General features: G+C 45.3%; 6 non-coding genes across 6 annotated transcripts; 5 read left to right on the forward strand and 1 right to left on the reverse strand.

Annotated features, from left to right (window-relative positions):
• Positions 1 to 3,932: 3,932 nt before the first annotated feature.
• On the forward strand, positions 3,933 to 4,096 carry LOC133145871 (U1 spliceosomal RNA). The gene has a single exon (XR_009711120.1). It is a non-coding gene; the product is annotated as a U1 spliceosomal RNA (small nuclear RNA).
• Positions 4,097 to 6,097: 2,001 nt separating this feature from the next.
• On the forward strand, positions 6,098 to 6,289 carry LOC133145888 (U2 spliceosomal RNA). Its single transcript, XR_009711135.1, has one exon. It is a non-coding gene; the product is annotated as a U2 spliceosomal RNA (small nuclear RNA).
• Positions 6,290 to 9,037: 2,748 nt separating this feature from the next.
• On the forward strand, positions 9,038 to 9,252 carry LOC133145914 (small nucleolar RNA U3). Its single transcript, XR_009711159.1, has one exon. It is a non-coding gene; the product is annotated as a small nucleolar RNA U3 (small nucleolar RNA).
• Positions 9,253 to 9,651: 399 nt separating this feature from the next.
• On the reverse strand, positions 9,652 to 9,764 carry LOC133146015 (U5 spliceosomal RNA). Its single transcript, XR_009711256.1, has one exon. It is a non-coding gene; the product is annotated as a U5 spliceosomal RNA (small nuclear RNA).
• Positions 9,765 to 14,764: 5,000 nt separating this feature from the next.
• LOC133145854 (U2 spliceosomal RNA) lies at positions 14,765 to 14,955 on the forward strand. The gene has a single exon (XR_009711102.1). It is a non-coding gene; the product is annotated as a U2 spliceosomal RNA (small nuclear RNA).
• A 4,329-nt stretch (positions 14,956 to 19,284) lies between these two features.
• On the forward strand, positions 19,285 to 19,476 carry LOC133145798 (U2 spliceosomal RNA). The gene has a single exon (XR_009711048.1). It is a non-coding gene; the product is annotated as a U2 spliceosomal RNA (small nuclear RNA).
• Positions 19,477 to 21,028: the final 1,552 nt, after the last annotated feature.

Genomic DNA, 21,028 nt, shown 5'->3' on the forward strand with positions numbered 1-21,028 from the left:
TTGTTTGGTAGTGGTCCTAACAGATCTACAGCCACGTCTTGCCATGGTCGATCTGGTAAGATTGTGTTCCTCAAAGGCTCAGGTGGATCTGGTCTGGCCACTATTTGACATCCATGACAAGCTTTACAGTATTTTTCCGCTGCCTTATCCATGCCAGGCCACCACACTTTTGTTCTGAGATGTTGTTTTGTCCCTACAATTCCTAAGTGTCCTTCATGAGCTAATGCAAGTGCTTTTGCTCTGAGTTTTTCTGGTAAAACTATGCGGCTTCCACGTAACACAATGTATCCAATCACACAGAGTTCATTTACAATGGGTGCATATTGTTTACATTTTTCGAAGTGTCCAATTTCAATTGCATTTCGCACCTCCGTCAGCTCTGGATCTACAGCAGAGGCTTCTTCTACCTCTCGTGTGGTAAGCGCCTTTGGTGTTGCATTAACTGCAATGAATCTCACATACTCTTCAGATTCATGTTCATGTATTCCTTTTGTCCTTGTGTCTGACAACAACCTAGATAAAGAATCAGCAATATTTTGTTTTCCTGCAATGTGCACCACCCGAAAGTCATAAGGTTGAAGTCTGAGGACCCATCGCTCTATACAAGCACATGGTTTGGATCTTTTACTGTATACGACTTCTAATGGCTTGTGGTCTGTGATTAAGTCAAACCTACGTCCGTACACATATGGATGTAGCCTTTCGCATGCCCAAACTAATGCTAGGGCCTCCCTTTCTGTTTGTGAGTATCTGCGTTCACAATCTGTCAGACTACGACTAACGTAGCACACTGGTACCTCCTCAGAATCTTGTTTTTGTACAAGCACTGCGCCTAACCCTACAGGACTTGCATCTGTGATTATTCTGGTAGGAGCCTCTTTGTCAAAATAAGCTAAAGTACCTGCCCCGGCTAGTTCAGTCTTTAAAGTCTGAAATGCTCGTTTTTGTTCTGGTCCAAACACAAATGTAGTCTCTTTCCTGGTCAATCTCCTCAGTGGTTCAGAGAGCGTTGCAAACTGGGGTATAAATCTACTGCTGAATCCTACCAGTCCTAGGAAACTTCTCACTTCAGCTGCCGTTTTTGGTTCTCTGGCATCCTTAACAGCTCTCACTCTCTCCTCAGTTGGTCCAATGCATTTCTGGGTCAACAATATGCCCATGAAAACAAGTCTGTCCATGTTAAATTGGCATTTTTCCACATTCAGTGTTAATCCGCATTCTGAAAGTCTTTTCATGACTGCGTGCAGGCGCTCGTCATGTGTCACCTGGTCTGGAGCGTGGATGATCACGTCATCTGAGATGTTCTCCACACCCTCGATGCCTGCTAGTGCATTGGCTATCTCGTGCTGGTATTGCTCACTAGCGGACGAGACTCCAAATATCAGTCTTTTGTACCTGTAAACACCATTATGCACAGCAAACGTTGTTATTTCTCTGGACTCTGGGGTTAGCTCTAACTGATGGTAGCCCCATTTGAGATCAAGCTTACTGAATATTGCAGAACCATTCAGACCTTGCAGTATTTCATCCACTGTAGGGATGGGGGTATCTCTCCCTCACAATAGCCTCATTAGCTTTTCTCATGTCTAAACACATCCTAAGGTCTTTGTCATGTTTCTTTGGGAGAATCACTACCGGATTTACCCAGGGAGTAGGACCTTCAACCTTCTCCACAATGTCCATGTCCATCAGTTCCTTGATTTTCTTCTCGACTGCATCCCTCAAATGATAGGGTATCCGTCTCAGTGGTTGAGCGACTGGTTTCACATTTGGGTCTATGTACAGTGAGATTTGTTTGGTGTTTAATTTACCTACTCCTTTGAACACATTTGAATACTGTTGTTGCAGAATACTTTTAACATCTGTGATTGCTGCAACGTTTTCCCCTATTTTTAGTACTCCAAGCTTAATAGCTGTCATTTTACCAAGGAGTGGTTCACCATTACCTCTAATCACAATGAATTCAGCTTCTTCAGTCCTGTCACCTATCTCGATTACACATTTGAAAGCACCTTTGACAGATAGTGTCTGGGTTGAGGAATATGCATACATATTTCTCTGCTCTTTGGGCACATATGATTCACATTTTATGTTTTCAGCTTTTAGCTTCTCCCAAACATTTTCTCCCATAACATTACTCGTTGCCCCAGAATCTACTAACATTTTTAACTCAACTCCCCCTACACAAAATATTAGTCTTTCAGGCATTTCACAGTCTTTCACCATAAATGCATAGTCATTGTGCACAGTCTCTACAGCATTAACGTTTTGCTTCTTTTGTCCTTTGGTACGACACATTTTTGAGAAATGGTCCTTACCGTTGCATTTATGACATGTTTGTCCACGTGCTGGGCATTTGGGATCCTTACCCATGTGGTCAGTGTAGCCACACCTGTAGCACTGCTTCTCTGCTTTATTGTCATCACAATTCTTCAATTTACCTTTTGGCCTTGTGAACTTTCCTTTTTTCGTTGTGATACGACTGATCGTTTCCCCCTCTTTCTTGATACTGCTCCCATTCATTGCTGCTAGTTGCTCTTCCACTCGCTCACATTGCGATGCCAACTCCAACGTGCGAGCCAAAGTCAAACCAGGTCCATCCTCGAGAAGCTTTCTCTTCACGTATCCAGAACAGCATCTGCTCAGGATAGCGTCTCTAATTTGATTGTCCTTGTCTCCTTGAAAGTCACAGTCCTTCGGAGCCTGACGTAAACGTGTACCAAACTGTTGCACCGTTTCTCCCTGATTTTGGAACAACTTGTGGAAGGATTGGCGCGCGTACGCTGCAAGTAGGAGTCAAGTGTCCTTACTGCTGCCGCGCAGTCGGTCACCTCACCCGTGTTTGGTAAAGTGAAGAAAACATCCTGCACGTCCTGTCCCGCCAAATGCAAAAGTAGAGCGCGTCTTCTTTGTTTAGTAGCATTGGTCGTATCCTCGTTCATTATCAGTCCTTTACCGTCAGCATACAACTCGAAAGATGTTAGCCATCGTGTCCATCTTGGCCCGAGAGTAGCTGGATCAGTGCAGCAAGCAAACGGTTGCAACTCCGACTTAGCCATGTTAGCTCAAACTTAAACTTGCTCACGAAAATCGTCGTCGTTATCTCCTCTTCCTTAGAAGGTGGACGTCATCCTCGTCGCCATTGTTGTGTGCTCACCTTATATCTTTATTAGGTAATGCACTCTGAATTTAATCAGGACCCGAACCGATGTCTTTAATCACTTTTATTCATGAAACAGAGGGCCATCAACTTGCCGCTCTGTCTGCATATTCATTTCCCTGAACGTCACTCCTTCACTACGTCATCACGTAGGCCCACAGTACAATATCAGTACATGACAGTTCATGACGGTTCATCTTAGGCGGCAGCAAGAATTTACGTAACTGTTCTAAAATATGGTCAAAATGTCTTTTTTTGCTTGAGATTTTCCTATCATTGTTCCAGGATCTTTTAGTACAATTCTTGTTCTCCAAATGTTAAGAAAATGTCATTTTCAAAATTCGTTCAGAAAAAGAAGTATATATATTTTTCTGCGGTAATGTTGGAGATTTTCAATAAATACAAATTCATACCGTTTTAGGGTTCTCAGGAGAAAAGAGGCACTGCATGATGGGCATGTTTTGACTTCATTTATCGGTTTATTATAGTTGCTGGCATCACCACTAGACGGCGACTCTAGGAAAAAGGAGGTGAACAAAGACGTGGAGGCAGTAGAAAAAGAAGCAAGCCATGATGGTCATGTTTCTGAATCTATTTTTTACTTAATTTAAAATGTTTTGGTTTTGAATGACTAAAGGTGTACTATGTTAACAGTTCTACGAATGCTGTCTCATCCACTGAATACGTGTGCTCACACTTTTGTACCAAATTAGCCTCTGACTGTAGATGGTGTGCGCGGTGAAAACGTCGGCCCCGGCGACGTATACAACTCATACTTACCTGGCAGGGGAGATACCATGATCAAGAAGGTGGTTCACCCAGGGTGAGGCTCAGCCATTGCACTCCGGTTGTGCTGACCCCTGCGAATTCCCCAAATGTGGGAATCTCGACTGCACAATTTCTGGTAGTGGGGGACTGCGTTCGCGCTCTCCCCTGATTCTCCTGTACAATACAAAATCCCTCACACGAAGCCAAATTTCATGGTCGCCACATACTGAGCGATGGTGCATCAAGCTGTGCTCTGCAACTGTGCACCTACTTGCCGAACTTCATTCAACAAATTAGTAATTGCAAAATAAAATGTAATTACTACGTTCCCGACCCGTTATTGATACGAACGTATATGATATAACTTTCATATAACCTGCTTTCTGGAATAGCCCCACGGATAATTTCCCGTTCTCCATTTACCTACACTATAAAGAAAAACTAATGGCCAAAAGGTACGTGGACCCAGACATACAACTGATTTTTGCACCCCCTACTCTACTGGTCAAATCAAGAGTAGTTTACATCACAGTCCGTTAGCTTCATTCTCACAGGATAAAGCAGAGGGTCAATGACGTCATTGATTCAAGTTCATGGCGGCTGGCAGCAAGGATATACGAAAAAATATGATCAAAATGTCTTTCTTTAAATCAGAAATTGTGCCAGAAATTTTTAGTACAATCCTTGTTCTCACACTTTTAAGAGAATGTCATTTTCTAAACTTGCTCAGAAAAAGAAATATATATCTTTCTGCGGTACTGTTGGAGATTTTCTATAAATACAAATTCATATGGTTCTCAGGTGAAAAGAGGCAATGCATGATGGGTATGTTTTTACTTCATTTCTTATGCTGCCACCACCACTAGATGGCAACTCTAAGAAAAAGGAGGTGAACAAAGGCGTGGAGGCAGTAGAAAGAGAAGCAAAGCATCAGTTTATGGGTATTTACGAGGGTATTTTTATATTAATACTTTAATAGCTAAATGGCTCCTATTATTGTTCCTTACATATAGTATAATTTGTGGAAAATATATTAATTTATTGCTCAATGCATAATCAATAGTTTTATATTTGAATGGGTGGATGTCACCAAAAGCTGTCCCTAAAGCTTAACCAATTTGGTCTGTAAACTTTAGCAGAATTAATAACTACAAGGCAGGACTATTAACTATTTCCCATTGACAAGTATAGGTGGCTCCGCTTTCGCAGAGCATCAAAAAATTGAGATGAACTCTCATTGTTCCTCCCCACGGAAATCTTTAGTAAAAGGCGATCGGTGAAATTGCAGCAACCATTCCTTCTAATACAAACAATAGACGTTCATAGATTTACTACATTTAGAAGGACTCAACCTAAATAGACAGTTTAAACGAGTATTTTGTGTTCATCAATGTGTTTTTTCCTTGAAACATTGTTGGCGCACAGGATTATGGATACCTGATATTTCAAACAGCGTCACCTATCGATTGGGCAACTATTTTGAGTGTGAGTTTTGAACGTATAAACAGTTGTATGTCTTGGTCCGTGTACTTTTGGTATGAGAGAAATGGAAATGATCCGATTTCCGTGTGTTATTTTCAAATGTGTAATTTCAGATTTTTATTCAACACAAATCGGGAAACAAAAGACGACCGTAATTTCCTCAAATGAGTGTTAAGAAATGCTGGCGTGGATTGGAATGCGATTCACCTCCACTGCGATGGTGGCGTTCGAGGGTTAATGTAAATTGCCACAGCAGGAAACAGGAAGTAGTTTGGCGAAGTGGGCCGCGTGTTTTTTTGCTGCGTGTTTTTTTTCCCGTCAAAATGTTCGTCAAACAGCTATCTTGCCTTCGGTCCCGAAATGTATCCAAAGATCCGATTGTTTTTGGCGAATGACCAATTCGTTTTGTTGGTCATTAAAAGCTATTCCCATCAGGAGCTCAGTTCATCGTTATTCTATTGGGTCAACGTGAACCACGTGACACTAAACCTCCACGAACACACGAAAATCTGCAACCGATGCACAGGTTGAAAAGAGCCCGGTGACGCATTATCATTCCAAACTCTTAATAGTTGAGGTTTGTTACGGTGGTCGGTACGTGGCATTAGTATGACTCAATATATTTAAACCGTAACTTGAATTGGTAGTCTCTTTATTTAAGTAGTTTTCTCAGACCAACAGTAGGTTATCGCTTCTCGGCCTTTTAGCTAAAATGAAGTGTAGTATCTGTTCTTATCAGTTTAATATCTGATACGTCTCTTATCCGGGGACCATATATTAAATTGATCTTTGGAACTGAGAGATGGAATTAGAAGCTTGCTCCGTCCACTCCACGCATCGACCTGGTATTGCAGTACTTCCAGGAACAGTGCACCCCCCTCTGCTGGTCAAATAAAGGATAGTTAAGTCAGGAAGCCATTAGAATCGGTTCGCTTCATTCTCACAGGATATAGCAGAAAGTCAATAACGTCTTGAAAGGGTTTGATTCAATCAAGTTCATGACCTTTATCTAAATGTGAATAGCAGAAGAATTCTATCCTTTACAACAAAATAGAAAACATATCGGCCCTACGATTGGCTGGCCTCCAGTTTATGATGTCCAGTGGGGATGGGCGATACCAATGATTTTGGAATCGATCCGATACCAAGTATTTCCTACCCAAAATACCCGATATTCGATCCGATATCGATACCGGAAGTGTAATTTCCCGCCCAAAAAACGATTTAAATGCAGTGGCATTCTTGCTCTTGGAGAGTCATCTATTGAATTTTGTAGAAAAAAGTATTACGTCACGTGAATTATTAACCTTTTTAGACATTAGTGCATTAGTGGAATATGCATATTAATAGTATAACTTTAATAAAAAGGAGCTATTCTTTACTTTTCTCTCTCTCTCTCTCTCTCTCTCTCTCTCTCTCTCTCTCTCTCTCTCTCTCTCTCTGTTGTTGGGAAAAAGTTTTGTCTTTTAGTATAATCTAAAAAGGGACATGGTACCAACAGAGATGCAGGGCTTAATCGTCATGAGCAGCAAAACTATCAATTTGTAAAGCCACTGGATACTTACATTTAATATTGTAATACTTTAGTCTTGTTTATAGGAAGTGGAGTTACAAATAAAACGTATGGCGTTCGACCACAAATTGAAAAGGGGAAAACTTTATTTATAAATGACTGACTAAAGCGTAGTAATTATTGCTTCAAATAGCACATCAACCACAAATGCTTACAATTTTTGGTTAGCACCTGATACCTGGATATGTCTTGCCTTTCTGAAACGCTGCTTCTAAGGTACTTTGATACCTTAGCCTCGGTGTGGCTGCAGGGTTTTCCGTCGCTGCCTTAGTGTCTGCGGCACGTTTCAACTGCAGCTCTTCATGAACCGTGGGGTGAATTTTGCTTAAATGTTTTGTCAAGTTTGTGGTGTTGCCACAATATTTAATTGTTTTGTGACATATTTCACATTTTGCCTCGTTGTTATTAAGTAAAATATAATATCCCCAAACCAGACTTCTCTTGCGTTCGGACTGGGCCGCCGCCGTGGCCATGCTTGTTTGTGTTTGTTTGGATTGGAACGGGAGGCGGAGGAGGAGGGCTTGGCTTGTGAGAAAAGGGGGCGGGAGCAAAGCAGGGCAGGACACGCCGGTGCAGCAGGCGGAAGGAAAAGTAGTGCTAGCATGAGTGCAAGTCGTCAAATTGGAGCAGAAAAAAATGAGGAAAAATATAATTAAATAATTGTAAGTATCGATATTTTAGCTAGGGAGATCGATACTCAAAAATGAGCAGCCTGGATCGATATATCGATACTTTTGTATCGATCCGCCCATCCCTATGTGATAGGCTCCAGCACGCCTACTAACCCCGTGGGGAGAATCAGTACAGAAATTGGATGGATGGGCAATATAAAATATTCTCTCTGGTGTCTGCAAGCGTTATCAGTACTCACGGCGGGTGGATTCTGAAACGTGTCTGCAATGTAAAGTTGATTGTTTGGCTACCATAGGCATTTTTAAAAGCCTCTCTGTTAATTTTAAAACCTTTACTTTACATGGTCGTTTTTAAATAAAAGCCTTCATGTTTAAAACAAAAGCCTAGTATACACAGTCAGTTTTAAAGCCTTACAATTTAGACAATTTAAACAAGTATACTTGTAACACAACAAGTGTTAAAAAAATTGCTTGTTCTAAACATTGACGCAAAGGATCGTGGGTACGTGATCGAGCGCTCAGCCAATGATGGCTAAGTTGCCAAATACCTTAATGACGTCGGCACTCTTTCTAATACAATCTAATAGGGGTGTAAATCGCGGGTTTTGTCACGATACGATATAATATCGATATAAAGAACTTCGATACGATATTTGCCGATATCTTAAAGCCTGCTGCGATTCAATCACGATATATCGCGATATAGTGCTCTACGATCGATATTTTTTTTTTTTAATAAAAAATATAGAACAATATCCTGATTTATAACAATTCATACGCAAAATCCACAAGGTACTGCAAACTCTTTATTTAGGAAATTACAAGAGTATTGTAGTATACAAATTGCTTACTTTAACACTTAACTTTGATGTCGTGTTTTTTCTTTAAATGTGCGGCGAGATTTGTGCTCCCTGAATATTTGATCACCGCATGGCAGGATTTACAAACTGCACGTGTCTTGTCCGTTGAGCCATCTTTTCTTTGGAATCCAAAGTGCTTCCAAACGAATGACTTGAAGCCTAAAGGGGAGCAAATTTCCTCGTCTTTTTGGACACTAGCCATAGCACCAGCCCAGGAGCCGCGTACTAGTTGTCGACTCCCCTTTCACGTGCCTGCTCTGCTCACAACACAACAACGCCGCGCACTGCTCCCTGCTCCCGGAAGAGGAAGCAAGCAACAATGAACTGGATTTCAAAATAAAGTCGCGTCTAATGTCCGAGGTCAAACACGGCGATATAAATCGATGTTTACCTTTAGCATCGATGCCAATAAATCGTAGAGCATAATATCGATTAATCGATGTGTATCGATGTATCGTTACACCCCTACAATCTAAACATAGTCCTTTACTAGTCGTGGTTGCCCTCTGGGTAAAAATGGTACACTCGCAGTTGACTTCCCGCCGCCCCTCGTTGATGAATTAAGACTATACTTTCAGGGATCATTTCTATAGTTATTAACTTGAGATATGTGTTTCTAAAGTGAACGGTCTCGCCAACTACGATGATGAGAATTGATGTTCCTTCCTGAGCGTGAAGCTAGCGGAGAATGATGTTTATATCATAGATTCTCCACTTTTGATGAGCGTTCTATGCTTCCTAGTGGAGCATTGAGGGGAGGGACATGATCAGAGTAGTTCTTTGAAATTGGTTAAATAAAAATTAAGCTAATGTAGTGGCGTACTCCTGATATTCAACTCAGTCGATTAACAGTATCGTCGTATTAGTTCAACTAACAAAAGCCTGTTATGTATTTCTGAAGTACTTTTGTACTGAAGTACTTATGGCTGTATTCATTTACACAGCTTAAATCTTTACAACTTCGACACTAATCTGAATTAACTTTAATAATAAATATTTTAATCGCTAAATTGTTTATTGTCCCTTACATATAGTATAATTAGTAGAAAATATATTAATTTATTGCTCATATTAGATAGTTTTATATTTGAATGGGTGGATGTTACCTGTAAGCTATGGCAGAATTAATGGCAACAAAGCAGGAATTTTGATTACTTTCTATTGACAAGTACAGGAAGCTCCGCTTTCGCAGAGCATCAAAAAATTGAGATATACTCTTGTTGTTCCTCCCCACGGATATCTTTAGTAAATGGCGAAAGATTTATACGATCTGAAGAGAAACAAGAGAACTGATTTCGGCTTGTCCAAACGGGCCACCCCATTGCTGGTCTCACCAAAGTAACAGGCGGTGTCACACTAGCAACCATTTCCTTTTAATAAAAATAGATCTTCATATATTTGCTAAATTTAGGAGGCCTTAACACTCAACTAAGATGTATAGTTCGAACAAGTATTTGGTGTTTGGCAATTCTATGGAAACGTTTACACTCTAAACGTGTCGTTGTGAGTCCATGCTTGCTCTGCTGCGTTCGGTTCCAACTCCCTGACCTGTTTGTTTGCATTGTGCACGTTCTCCACTCTGGTTTCCTTCCATTTCCCCCAAACATGCATGATAGGCCCATTGAGCGCTCCAAATTGCCCGTAGGTGCGAGTGCGGACGGTTTTTCGTCTCTGTGTGCCCTGCGAGTGATTATTATTTGTTAAAGCGTATATGCCGTTACACCGCTAGATGGCAGCAGCGTTGACTTCCGCACCTGACCACAAAAAGAAACGGGAATCACGTGATGCGCAGGAAAAGAAGCATTAGTATGAGTCGATATATTTAAACCGTAACTTGAATTGGTAGTCTTGTAGTGGGTTGACATAATTCACCCGGAACCTAAGTTCACGTTGCCAAGTTCCGGTGGGATGTTTTACACGTGTGGGAGTTTCCTGTTTGAGGAGTGTGTGTTAGGATCTCGAAGGGAAAAGAGTCGGCCCGTGGTTGAGAGAAGCTAATTATAAATGTCATTAAAACAACTGCCGTTGGCACCGTCATTTATCACTCCGCCTCCGACTCCAGTCCTTGCACACCACACTGGTGACCCTGACATCAGTCCCGCTGAGGATTCCGGGACTGAACAGAATACCGAGCGAGACGGCATGGCGCATTCCGCCGTCCTTAGGCTGCCTGAGTTTTGGGAGACTTCTGCAGCAACGTGGTTCGCACAGGCGGAGGCTCAGTTCGCCCTCCGGGGAATTACGGATGACGCCACATGCTACTACCACGTTGTCTCGGCACTCGGAAGCTCCACCGCAGCCAGAGCCGTAAGTTTCATCACTTCCCCTCCGGCCCAGGATAAATATGCAGGGCTCAAGGCTTATCTCCTCAGGATTTTTGAACTGTCGCGATCCGAACGAGCCCGGCGCCTGCTTGCTATTCAAGGCATGGGGGACATGGAGATGAACACATGGAGATGATGTTAAACCTGCTGGGTGGGGAAGAGCCGAATTTTCTTTTCATTGAACTGTTTCTGCGACATATGCCGCCGCACGTCCAAACGGCCCTCGCAAATACGACCATTACGGAGCCGCGTGCTCTTTCGGAGGAAGCGGACCGTTTCTACTTGGCCACCCAGCGTTTCGCCCCTGGTGTGCTGGCCCCAACACGCAGCTACACGTCCCCGAGCGCTGGCGTTTCCCCTGGCAGAGGACGCGCTGCAACTGACAGCCGCACCAGCACAGGTTTGTGCTACTTCCATGCACGTTTTGGCGCCAAGGCTAAAAGGTGCCGCTCCCCTTGCAACTTCGACACGACGGGAAACGCCAAAGCCTGCGCTCAGTAGTGGCCGTGACCGCAGGCAAAAAGAACCGGCTGCTGTTCGTTGAGGACTCCCTCTCTGGTCGCAGATTCCTCTGTGACACCGGCGCCCAGAGAAGCGTCCTGCCGGCTACAGTGGACGACGCTGCTGGAGGGTTGCACGGCCCGCCCTTAACATCCGCCAACGACACCCCCATCAGGACGTATGGCACAAGGACTGTGGACATATGTTTCGGGGGTCAGCGTTTCACATGGGACTTTGTCACTGCCGACATCTCCTTCCCCCTGCTTGGCGCAGATTTTTTGTGCGCCCACGGACTGCTCGTGGATGTTAAGAACGGCCGCCTGGTGGACGCGTTAACCTTCTCCTCCTTCGCATGTGTCCGCGATGAGGGGAATTATGTGGGTCTCTCCAGTTCGCTCTCCGAGGGCGACATGTACCAGAAACTCCTCGGAGAGTTCCCCAGCCTTACACGGCCCACTTTTGCCGCCACCACAGCTAAACATGGGGTCGAGCACCACATCGAGACCAAAGGCCCCCCCATCTACGCTAGGGCCCGACGGCTCAACCCGGAGAGACTGACAATTGCTCGGGCCGAGTTCGCCAGCATGGAACGCCTTGGCATTGTTCGCCGCTCTGACAGCCCGTGGGCCTCCCCACTCCACATGGTGCCTAAGCCGGACGGTGGTTGGCGCCCGTGTGGCGACTACCGCCGCCTCAATGATGCCACCACGCCCGACCGCTACCCGGTCCCCCATGTTCAGGACTTTTCGATACATCTAGCAGGGAAGCACCTGTTCTCCAAAGTGGACCTGGTGCGGGGTTATCACCAAGTCCCGGTGCACCTTGCTGACATCCCTAAAACGGCGGTGGTGACTCCTTTCGGGCTTTTCGAGTTTCTTAGGATGCCCTTCGGCCTGAAAAACGCGGCCCAGTCCTTCCAGCGGTTGATGGACTCTGCGCTTAGGGACATGCCTTTCATCTTCGTCTACTTGGACGATGTCCTCGTCGCCAGCTCCTCGGAGGAGGAGCATGCGGCACACCTGCGGGCCCTTTTCACAAGGCTCGACCAGCATGGCCTGATCATTAACCCGGCGAAGTGCGTCTTCGGGGTGCCGTCGATCCAGTTTCTTGGGCATCTCATCGGCAGTAATGGGGCCACCCCCTTGCCGACAAAGGTGGAAGCAGTCTCCGCTTTTCCCCGCCCACGTTCGGCCCGGGGGCTCCGGGAGTTCCTTGGGATGGTTACGTTCTACCACCGATTCATACGCCGGGCGGCCCACATCATCCACCCACTGTATGGGGCCCTTAAGGGTAAGACCCCCAACCAGGACATCGACTGGACCCCCGAGAGGATCAAAGCTTTCGAGGATACTAAGGCTGCGCTGTGCCAGGCCACCTTGTTGGTCCACCCGTCGCCTGGAGCCCCGGTCGCCCTCACAACCGACGCATCTGACTACGCAGTTGGTGCTGTATTTGAGCAGTGGGTTGGTGGCGCCTGGCAACCGCTCGCCTTTTTCAGCCGCCAGCTGGTCCCTAGGGAGCGCAAATACAGCACATTCGACAGGGAGCTACTCGGCGTCTGGTTGGCGATCCGCCATTTCCGCTCCATCCTGGAAGGCCGTGAGTTTACGGTTTTCGTCGACCACAAGCCCCTCACGTTCTCTGTGTCCAAGGTGGCTGAGCCGTGGTCCGCCCGCCAGCAGCGTCAGCTGTCATTTATCTCTGAGTACACCACAGATATCCGACACATCGCCGGCAAGTCCAACGTGGTCGCCGATTGCCTCTCTAGAGCGGTCGTCCACACGGTTCAGCTGGGGCTCGACTACTCAAGTATGAGTGCTGACCAAGCCTCAGATCCTGGGATCCAGTCGCTCAAAGACTCTGACACTGGGCTGCGTCTGGAGGTGGTCGCGGTTGGCGACTCAGGAGTCAGGCTGTGGTGCGACCTCTCCACCGGCCAGCCTAGACCACTTGTCCCTGCCGGCTGGCAGCGGGCTGTCTTTGAGGCGATACACGGCCTGTCCCATCCTGGCAGAAAAGCGTCCGTGAGGCTGGTGGCTCAGAAGTTCGTCTGGAAAGGGCTGAAGAGGGATGTGCGGGCCTGGGTCGACTCGTGTGTGGCTTGTCAGCGTGCGAAGGTATACCGCCATACCAAGGCCCCGTTGGAGCCGTTCACTGTCCCCGAGAGGAGGTTCGACCACGTCAACATCGACCTTGTGGGCCCGCTCCCCCCTTCCCATGGTTTCACCTACCTCCTCACCATGGTGGACAGGACGACCCGTTGGCCTGAGGCCGTCCCCCTCTCCTCAACCTCGGCTGCTGACGTGGCCCGGGCGTTTATTGGCACATGGGTCGCGCGCTTTGGAACACCTTCAGACCTCTCCTCGGACCGGGGTGCACAGTTTACTTCCGAGATCTGGAATGTGGTTGCTGGAGGCCTGGGCGTCAAGCTGCACCGCACCACCGCTTATCACCCCCAGGCTAACGGGCTGTGCGAGCGGTTCCACCGCTCCATGAAGGCTGCTCTACGCGCCAGTCTGGTGGATGGCAACTGGGTGGACAGACTTCCCTGGGTCATGCTGGGCCTCAGGACGGCCCCTAAGGAGGACTTGCAGTCCTCGTCCGCTGAGCTCGTCTACGGCCAGGTACTACGAGTTCCAGGGGACTTCATTCCAGACGCCACAACGCCTTGGTCGGCGGCAGGGCAGCGGTCCTCCCTGCTGGAAGTTGCCGGGACGTTCGCACCTGTCCCCACGTCACGGCACTGCACCCCTGTTTCCCGGGTGCCCACCAACCTACGCTCGGCGGGTTTTGTGTTCATCCGCCACGACGCCCACCGCGGGCCGTTGCGTCCGCCTTACGACGGGCCTTTTAAGGTCTTGCAGCACGGGAGTAAGAGCATGGTCGTGGACATCGGCGGTAGGCCTGAGACTATCTCGGTTGATAGGATTAAGCCTGCCCACGTGGATGTTTCCCGGACGTTGGAATTGGCGCAGGCCCCACGCCGCGGACGCCCCCCAGCGCCTCGCCCCTCCGACCTGACCGAGCTCCCGCCTGCCCGACCGACAACGCGACCGTCCAGCCCAGCGGTCTTTCCGGCGGCGCCCCCTACCCTTGACCCCCTGCCAGCCCCTGCCACCTACACCCGCTGTGGTCGGGCTGTCGTTCCTTTCCGGCGCGGGGATTTTGACTATGGGTGAATTCTGGGGGGGCTTGTGTAGTGGGTTGACATAATTCACCCGGAACCTAAGTTCACGTTGCCGAGTTCCGGTGGGATGTTTTACACGTGTGGGAGTTTCCTGTTTGAGGAGTGTGTGTTAGGATCTCGAAGGGAAAAGAGTCGGCCCGTGGTTGAGAGAAGCTAATTATAAATGTCATTAAAACAACTGCCGTTGGCACCGTCATTTATCACTCCGCCTCCGACTCCAGTCCTTGCACACCACAGTCTCTTTATTTAAGTGGTTTCCTCAGACCAGTTTCAGTACATCGCTTCTCGGCCTTTTGGCTAAGACCAGGTGTAGTATCTGTTCTTATCAGATTAATATCTGATACGTTCCCTATCCGGGGACCATGTATATATTGGATTTTCGCAACAGGGAGATGGTATAGGGGCTTGCTCCGTCCACTCTATGCATCGACCTGGTATTGCAGTACCTCCAGGAGCGGTGCGCCCCCCTCTACTGGGCAAATAAAAAGTAGTTTACATCACAATCCGTTAGCTTCATTCTCACAGGATGAAGCAGAAAGTCAACGACGTCTTGATCGGATTTGATTCAAGTTCATGTTGTGTGCTCACTGTTAGAGTGGTGCTCACTCTAACTTATTTTGCAAGAACCACTCGGAGACAAGTTAGTCGTTTTGGGCACCTGCAGGCGGAGAGTCCATTCGTCACTGTGCGTACAGCAATGATCGAATGACGTCTGACTCTCGCTTCCCACAAGACCATCTTTATTAAGAGAAAAAGGGTGGGGGTGACCATAGACTGAATAGACAAGTAAAAAAGGCCCTTGACCTCTAGATTAGCAGGGCAGGGGATGTTTTACGACATTGTGTAGGATGGAACAAGCTAGGTTATTTATTACTGGTTACACACCAACATAAGCATAAAACTAATCTACCAAGGTTATTCATTACTGGTTACATACATTCCAACATAATCATATGATCAAGATAGTTTTGGAAAACCCTGACACTCACCTTATATCTTTATTAGGTAATGCACTCTGAATTTAATCAGGACCCGAACCGATGTCTTTAATCACTTTTATTCATGAAACAGAGGGCCATCAACTTGCCGCTCTGTCTGCATATTCATTTCCCTGAACGTCACTCCTTCACTACGTCATCACGTAGGCCCACAGTACAATATCAGTACATGACATCCCCCCTTTCCTTAGAAATAAACTGTACCATCACATACTAATATTGACCATGTAATTTACATCATCATCTTTTGCTAACCGAACATTGTATTGTCTAACTTTTCTTATGTAACCCATAAACATTTTTTTCTCTTAAACAGTGAACAATATATTCAGACACAACCCTTTACTTTTACTTTGTCACAAAGTCTTTGAACTTTGCTGGTATCTTTTTGACTCTCTGGGGCCTCATTTCAGGTTCCTGAGCTTCCTCTTGTGGTGTCTGGTTGCAACTGTCCACATTTCTGCTCAGTACATTTTCCTCCCCTTCAGTAAAAGTCTTCGGTGTGTCATGTCCTTCAGTATTCTCATATGATTGGTATTTCTTCACGTGAGTGGTATTCCGGTGGTAGCGAGCTCCAGTTGGGGATTCAATTACCACTTGACTTCAGTTTTACTCACGACTCTATGTGGGGTTGGATTGAATGGTGTTGTGAATTTGTCCTGTTTGTCCTGTTGTACCAGTACTGTGTCTCCAATGTCCACATTTGAGTACTGGGCTCCTCGTCGTTCATCAGCATAAAGCTTTGCTTTCCCTTTTTGTTCAGCATCCCTGTCACGAACATCTAGAGCCGTTGTTTTGGACTCAGAGAGGTCAGGCAACTTTCCTCTCATTTTCCTGTTGAAAAGAAGTTCAGCTGGACTTTTTAGTACAATCCTTGTTCTCAAATTTTTAAGAGAATGTCATTTTCTAAACTTGCTCAGAAAAAGAAATATATATCTTTCTGCGGTACTGTTGGAGATTTTCTATAAATACAAATTCATATGGTTCTCAGGTGAAAAGAGGCAATGCATGATGGGTATGTTTTTACTTCATTTCTTATGCTGCCACCACCACTAGATGGCAACTCTAAGAAAAAGGAGGTGAACAAAGGCGTGGAGGCAGTAGAAAGAGAAGCAAAGCATCAGTTTATGGGTATTTACGAGGGTATTTTTATATTAATACTTTAATAGCTAAATGGCTCCTATTATTGTTCCTTACATATAGTATAATTTGTGGAAAATATATTAATTTATTGCTCAATGCATAATCAATAGTTTTATATTTGAATGGGTGGATGTCACCAAAAGCTGTCCCTAAAGCTTAACCAATTTGGTCTGTAAACTTTAGCAGAATTAATAACTACAAGGCAGGACTATTAACTATTTCCCATTGACAAGTATAGGTGGCTCCGCTTTCGCAGAGCATCAAAAAATTGAGATGAACTCTCATTGTTCCTCCCCACGGAAATCTTTAGTAAAAGGCGATCGGTGAAATTGCAGCAACCATTCCTTCTAATACAAACAATAGACGTTCATAGATTTACTACATTTAGAAGGACTCAACCTAAATAGACAGTTTAAACGAGTATTTTGTGTTCATCAATGTGTTTTTTCCTTGAAACATTGTTGGCGCACAGGATTATGGATGCCTGATATTTCAAACAGCGTCACCTATCGATTGGGCAACTATTTTGAGTGTGAGTTTTGAACGTATAAACAGTTGTATGTCTTGGTCCGTGTACTTTTGGTATGAGAGAAATGGAAATGATCCGATTTCCGTGTGTTATTTTCAAATGTGTAATTTCAGATTTTTATTCAACACAAATCGGGAAACAAAAGACGATCGTAATTTCCTCAAATGAGTGTTAAGAAATGCTGGCGTGGATTGGAATGCGATTCACCTCCACTGCGATGGTGGCGTTCGAGGGTTAATGTAAATTGCCACAGCAGGAAACAGGAAGTAGTTTGGCGAAGTGGGCCGCGTGTTTTTTTGCTGCGTGTTTTTTTCCCCGTCAAAATGTTCGTCAAACAGCTATCTTGCCTTCGGTCCCGAAATGTATCCAAAGATCCGATTGTTTTTGGTGAATGACCAATTCGTTTTGTTGGTCATTAAAAGCTATTCCCATCAGGAGCTCAGTTCATCGTTATTCTTTTGGGTCAACGTGAACCACGTGACACTAAACCTCCACGAACACACGAAAATCTGCAACCGATGCACAGGTTGAAAACAGCCCGGTGACGCATTATCATTCCAAACTCTTAATAGTTGAGGTTTGTTACGGTGGTCGGTACGTGGCATTAGTATGACTCAATATATTTAAACCGTAACTTGAATTGGTAGTCTCTTTATTTAAGTAGTTTTCTCAGACCAACTTTAAGTTATCGCTGTGGTAGATTGGAATCGAGCACTCGGTGCTCGACTGTGTGGTCTGTCTGTATTGAGAGTTGGGGAGATGTTGACTGAGCGGGCAGTAAAAGATCGACTTGTACTGCATCCTTGCCTCCGTGTATTATTGGTGAAACAACCAGTAAGCAACCCACGGTTAGTGACAACACTACAACAGTGTATCAGAGCATAAAGCCACAACATGGTGTCAGAAGTGGGATACCTAAGGAGGTAGTGAGTGATCATGTCCCATTCGCCAGCTATGAGATGCAGTCATTTGCAGCTTCATGGGAGTTCAAGCTCACACACTCCAGCCCAGGTTTTCCCTCTTCAAATGGAATGGCGGAGCGGGCCATAAAGACGGTAAAACACGCGCTGAAGAAAGCAGTGCAGACTGGCACTGACCCACATCTAGTGTTGCTGTCGCTGAGAAACACACCGGTGACAGGACTAAACCTGACACCTGCACAAATGTTGATGGGTAGAGTCCTGCGCAGCACACTTCCATGTTCCAGTGCTGTGCTGAAACAGTCATCCCCACAGCATATTCTCGAAAGAATACAGGACTTGCAGTCCCGGCAAAAGCAACACTACGACCAGCGTGCAAAGCAACTGCCAGTGCTGACCCCAGGAGACACGGTGCACATGCAGACGCGACGCGGCTGGGAGCCAGCGGTTGTCATCAGGCAGCGAGATGAACCACGCTCCTACACTGTACAGACACCGGCAGGGAGGACACGCAGGAGGAACAGGCGACATCTGAGAAAGATACACCCAAGCCTGTTCAAAGACTCTCACCCTGATGAACATTTGGACTCTGAGTTTCAACATACTCAGGCTACTGCAACAGTGGACTCACCACCACTGGAACCGGTACCACGCAACCCTTGTCCTGTGCCTGTGGACAGCATGCCCACATGCTATACCAGGAGTGGCAGAGCAGTTAGGCGCCCTGCCAGGTACACTGAATGACAAAGTGATGTTGTTACTCAATGTTAAGAAAGAAAGTGATGGAGAAATTAAAGTGTGGATGTTTTGTGTTTATCGTGAAGTGTTATAAAATGTTATAGGTTCGGAAGGAAAAAAAAAAAAGATTGTTGAAAGCCATTTGGGTTGTTGAAACATGATTTTTTGTAATTGATATATGCATGTCGAAATTGTGATCAATGTTGATACCAAAGAGTTAAGGTAACCGATACTAGATAAGCTACTTCTCAGTTGGAAAAGAGGGATGTGGTAGATTGGAATCGAGCACTCGGTGCTCGACTGTGTGGTCTGTCTGTATTGAGAGTTGGGGAGATGTTGACTGAGCGGGCAGTAAAAGATCGACTTGTACTGCATCCTTGCCTCCGTGTATTATTGGTGAAACAACCAGTAAGCAACCCACGGTTAGTGACAACACTACAACAGTGTATCAGAGCATAAAGCCACAACAATCGCCTCTCGGCCTTTTGGCTAAGATCAAGTGTAGTATCTGTTCTTATCAGTTTAATATCTGACACGTCCCCTATCCGGGGACCATATATTAAATTGATTTTTGGAACTGGGAGATGGAATTAGGGGCTTGCTCCGTCCACTCCACGCATCGACCTGGTATTGCAGTACTTCCAGGAACGGTGCACCCCCCTCTGCTGGTCAAATAAAGGATAGTTAAGTCAGGAAGCCATTAGAATCGGTTCGCTTCATTCTCACAGGATAAAGCAGAAAGTCAATAACGTCTTGAAAGGGTTTGATTCAATCAAGTTCATGACCTTTATCTAAATGTGAATAGCAGAAGAATTCTATCCTTTACAACAAAATAGAAAACATATCGGCCCTACGATTGGCTGGCCACCAGTTTATGATGTCCAGTGGGGATGGGCGATACCAATGATTTTGGAATCGATCCGATACCAAGTATTTCCTACCCAAAACACCCGATATTCGATCCGATATCGATACCGGAAGTGTAATTTCCCGCCCAAAAAACGATTTAAATGCAGTGGCATTCTTGCTCTTGGAGAGTCATCTATTGAATTTTGTAGAAAAAAGTATTACGTCACGTGAATTATTAACCTTTTTAGACATTAGTGCATTAGTGGAATATGCATATTAATAGTATAACTTTAATAAAAAGGAGCTATTCTTTACTTTTCTCTCTCTCTCTCTCTCTCTCTCTCTCTGTTGTTGGGAAAAAGTTTTGTCTTTTAGTATAATCTAAAAAGAGACATGGTACCAACAGAGATGCAGGGCTTAATCGTCATGAGCAGCAAAACTATCAATTTGTAAAGCCACTGGATACTTACATTTAATATTGTAATACTTTAGTGTTGTTTATAGGAAGTGGAGTTACAAATAAAACGTATGGCGTTCGACCACAAATTGAAAAGGGGAAAACTTTATTTATAAATGACTGACTAAAGCGTAGTAATTATTGCTTCAAATAGCACATCAACCACAAATGCTTACAATTTTTGGTTAGCACCTGATACCTGGATATGTCTTGCCTTTCTGAAACGCTGCTTCTAAGGTACTTTGATACCTTAGCCTCGGTGTGGCTGCAGGGTTTTCCGTCGCTGCCTTAGTGTCTGCGGCACGTTTCAACTGCAGCTCTTCATGAACCGTGGGGTGAATTTTGCTTAAATGTTTTGTCAAGTTTGTGGTGTCGCCACAATATTTAATTGTTTTGTGACATATTTCACATTTTGCCTCGTTGTTATTAAGTAAAATATAATATCCCCAAACCAGACTTCTCTTGCGTTCGGACTGGGCCGCGCCGTGGCCATGCTTGTTTGTGTTTGTTTGGATTGGAACGGGAGGCGGAGGAGGAGGGCTTGGCTTGTGAGAAAAGGGGGCGGGAGCAAAGCAGAGCAGGACACGCCGGTGCAGCAGGCGGAAGGAAAAGTAGTGCTAGCATGAGTGCAAGTCGTCAAATTGGAGCAGAAAAAAATGAGGAAAAATATAATTAAATAATTGTAAGTATCGATATTTTAGCTAGGGAGATCGATACTCAAAAATGAGCAGCCTGGATCGATATATCGATACTTTTGTATCGATCCGCCCATCCCTATGTGATAGGCTCCAGCACGCCTACTAACCCCGTGGGGAGAATCAGTACAGAAATTGGATGGATGGGCAATATAAAATATTCTCTCTGGTGTCTGCAAGCGTTATCAGTACTCACGGCGGGTGGATTCTGA

This window comes from Syngnathus typhle, linkage group LG21, assembly GCF_033458585.1.
Source record: "Syngnathus typhle isolate RoL2023-S1 ecotype Sweden linkage group LG21, RoL_Styp_1.0, whole genome shotgun sequence".
Taxonomy (NCBI): domain Eukaryota; kingdom Metazoa; phylum Chordata; class Actinopteri; order Syngnathiformes; family Syngnathidae; genus Syngnathus; species Syngnathus typhle.